Below are 4,339 nucleotides of genomic sequence, written 5' to 3'. Positions count from 1 at the left end.
GGGTTGGGAAGATCCCCTGGAGAAGGGAATGGCACCCCACTCCAGTACTCTTGCCTGGAAAATCCCATGGACGGAGGAGCCTGGTGGGATACAGTCCACGGCGTCGGACACAACTAAGCGACTTCACTTTCACTTTCACTTTTCAGTATTACACCTATGCTTTAATTATCGTAAACTCACAAATACTGTCCTAAATTGGAGGAATTATTTATCCCTCTACACTTCTAGAGTCAAAACGTTTAACCAAGAGCAACACTAGTTTCAAAGAGATAATGCAAATCCTTCTATTTAATCATATCTCAAGGCTTCCTCTCATACGTTTGTTATAACCTTACATACAGTCAATGTCATTTCGCTGTTCTGTCATTTCCTTTCTGTCCTTTCATTTCTTATATTTTGCTTCTTTTCTCTTCTGTGTGTTTTAGCATGCTTTCATTTGAATTTTGTATAATAAACTTGTACTTTTTTTTTCTTTTAAGGTGGAACAGGTCATTTTTTTGTTTCTCTGCTTTTAAATCTAATGCTTATAAAAGAGGTGTGTTTATCCCTAGACCACAGTGCCTTGCACCCCACCACCACCATTTGGTGAATGGGCATTAGATGCTGCACAAGCCTTTAGGGCACTATTTTGGTAGCTATAAAAGTTTATCCAGAAACTGTACCTGGTGTCTCAGTTTATTGTCATTCAACTTGTTCATGAATATTAACTATTTCCAGGGTTTGTTTAGAAGGAAGAATTGATCTGTTCTTTAGTTTACTATATTTTTTTTTTTCTGGTGTAAAAATGAGCCAGAAATAAGCCTTATTGCTAAGTAATTATTTAAACCCACATAATCCCTGCATAAGATTCCCTCCACACACTTCACTATATGTATGTGGATTTGGATAGAAAATGATGTTGCCAGCATTACCAGTTTTAAATACTTGACTATACAGATTGATGGAATAAAATTATTAAAGTGTTTTCAGGGAACTTAATCCATATGTCACCACCAAAGATTTCTACAGTGTTATAAGGTATGTAAATATTCCAAATTTCTGTAAACATTGGTTAGATAAAGAGTTTTTCTCTTTTTTTTGGAATAACACAGTTTGTACTCTGGAATGCTTGAACTTTTGTGTTATTAAAAATAATACAACACTATCTTAAATATTAGTAATTTGTATTTTTAATTGGAATGGGCTAAATTTTTATTTTGATTTTCTTTTATCAGGAAAATAAGTTAATATGTACTGAAAAGCAATTTCCTATGTTTTCTTCTGTGTAAGTTGATTCATTTACAAAGCAATTTGGTAAATTTTGAAAAGGTTATTGTGGTATGTAGTGTGTGTTTCTTAGTAAACATCACTTAAGAATAAAGCTTTCTGAAAGGAAAGTACAACTTTTACTCTCTTAATGTTTTTAAGATTATTCTTTTGGTAGTTTCCTACAGATTTAATGTATATTAACCCTTTAAACATTGACCATGAATTAACATTTTCTTCTATAACACCTTTTAAATCTATGTACTTCAATAGTTAAGAGAAAGCAGTTTTGCAAGTTTTAATCTCTTTGTAAAAGCTATCTTTAGGCCCAGTATGAGGATAATTTTACAAATGTGTTTTTTGAAAACTTTAATATAAAATAAACTCGTTTTACTAGTGATAGTGATAACTTGTATTTTTTTTCTGTGTCTGTCAAGTATATATGTTAGGTTGCATGAAATGATATTATTTATTACTGAGTGTGTCTTGATTAAATAATAGACAATATATGCACACACTTAAGATTACAAATCATAGAGCAAATTATGCAAATCATATACATTCTTTGAAATATTGCCATTTGCAACAATATGGATGGATCTAGAGAATGTCATACTAGGTCAGGGAAAGCTGAATATTGTATGATATCACTCATAGGCAGAATCCAAAAAGTAATACAAATGAGTCTATATTCAAAACAGAAGCAAACTCACAGACCTAGAAAACAAGTTTATGGTTCCCAAAGGGGAAAGGGGGGACGTAGATTAGGAATATGGGATTAACAGATACAAACTACTGTGCATAAAATAGAGAAGCAGAAGAACTTACTGTATGGTACATGGAGCTGTATTCAATATCTTGTAATAACTTACAGTAGAAAATAAAACTATATATGTGTGTCTAACTGGAAAAAATCATACATTCTAGAATGTTCATCCATAGAATTACAAAAGAAATAACTAAAATTTGGATGTTAGAAAAAGAAGATGGGAAAAAACAACTCGTACAGAAACCCTAGTCATCGATTTATATTGTTAGCTGTCTCAGACACAAAATATAACACAAAATTCCATTTTATGTATCCTGGACATGTTCTAGGGTTCCATCTGTTTTAAAATCAGATGTCTGTCTGCCTCACATTTAAGCTTTAGAGAGAAAGCCTGTGTTTAAGAAAGTTTCTTTGTGTTACTTCATTATGATATATGATGTGTTCAAGTATTTCCAAATGGAGTTATATTTTCGTTTTTATTAGAATATATATCCTTGTGATGATCCAAAGAAGTCGGAAACTTAAATAAAAATTCAAAGAACACAATGACTATATAAATTGCAGCATTTTTGTCAGTGTTTTATTCTCCTTTTTAGTAGTTCACTGTTCTTGAAAAAGAGATTCATGGAACAAAAATCATGTCAGACTGATTCATTGTTCTCTGAAAAACATTCTGCCCTTTTACCTACCCATCAATATTTCATCCTTGAAACCCTCTCCTTATGGTCTGTTTTTGGTAGTGTTTTTTAAATTGCTTTTTATAAGATGATGCTTTGAATTGAAATTTTAAAGCACAAGATTGATAACGGTCCATAAGTGTAGGATAGATACTGTGTCCAAAAAACCAGGAAAAGTATCCTAGTTAAGGACAAGGGGAAAGAATAAAAAAATATATATATGGTATTTTGGCACTATATGCAAGTCAAATTAGCATAGTTTTTTTCATTCATAAATATTCCTTGAGTGTCTGTTGTGAATGGTAGCTCTGTTGTGTTTCTGCACAATGCCTCTATCCAAGTAGGATAGCATAACAGTTAATTTAAGGACAATAATTCTTGCTTTAAAAATAACAAATTCACTGTTACCAAATGTTTGGATTGAGTATTATTTATGCTTTAATTTATCTTAGACTATTGAGTACTTTGGTTTCTCTCAAAGCAGGTTTTGGTGTTTAGTTTTTGTTTTTTAAATTCTTGGTTCTCTTCTTTCCCTTACCTCTTACAACTGATACATTAGTAAGTTATTTTGACTGTCTCCAAAATATATATTGAATGTGACCATTAAACTCACCTCCCCTTCATTTTCCCTAGTTTAAGTCATCATCATCTCTCACCTGGAGTACTCAGGGCATAACTTTTATTTAAGGCAGCATTTCTTGAAACTTTACTACATTTTTTGTATGTAGCCTTGCAAATTTTTCAAGGTGACTTTTAACCTTGAGTTCCATAGAACTGTCACAGTGTCTTATCTTTTCAACTGTATCTTTGAGAATTACAGAGAAGTTTGTGAAGAGAGAAGGAAGGTAAAGAGCAGGAACAGATAGTTTTGCACATCAGCCTTGGAAGAGAAGTTTTTCTCTTCTAAGCATTGTTTAATGCTGAAATTTAGAAAAGGTGAGTGAGAAGAGTCAATGAAGTCAGGTTAGAGTATCTGACTGATTCATAATGTGTTTGACAGTGCTATCTCAATGTATTATGAAAGAGTTTGGAATAAATGTGGGGATTTTTTTCTTCCTCAAAAATGTTAGACTTAACTTGTTACTTTAAATTTGAGTGCTGTAACAGATCCTGGTGGTGCCAGGAGTCAACAGTTGGTATCTATTGATCAGAGTTCTCCGAGAAATGAAACCAGTAGTGAACTGGAGCAGGAGCCCATGGTCCTTGCACCCCCACCACATCCTCTGCCTGCCTTTTGTCTGTGGGCAACTTTAGTCAAAGAATACGTTTAATCAGAGAAGTGAGAAATGTGGAAACAAAGGAAAACAGTCAAAGGAGACTAAATAGTAAGAATGTAGTCACTAAGCATGGCCAAGGACGTTTAGTTCTTTCTCAAGGGCTATAGATAATATTCTGAGCCATATCCTGTGAGCTGTCTTAGAGACACTGAAACCCCAGGTGAAATATGTTAACTACATGATGACTAGACTGTACCCAGGACATGAGCTGCCACAGTTCCAAGAACTGGCCACAAAGAAATGCGAACAAACGGACCCTGGAACTGAAGATTAACTACCTAAAACAACCAAGATGATGCTGGTCAGACCAACGATGACCAATCTGAATATGACTGTTAGAGAAGACTGTGCTGTTTCTGCATGTAGCTCTC

The sequence above is a fragment of the Bison bison genome, unplaced genomic scaffold, assembly GCF_000754665.1.
Source record: "Bison bison bison isolate TAMUID 2011002044 unplaced genomic scaffold, Bison_UMD1.0 scf7180017864380, whole genome shotgun sequence".
Taxonomy (NCBI): Eukaryota; Metazoa; Chordata; class Mammalia; order Artiodactyla; family Bovidae; genus Bison; species Bison bison.
This window is presented reverse-complemented; position numbering follows the sequence as displayed.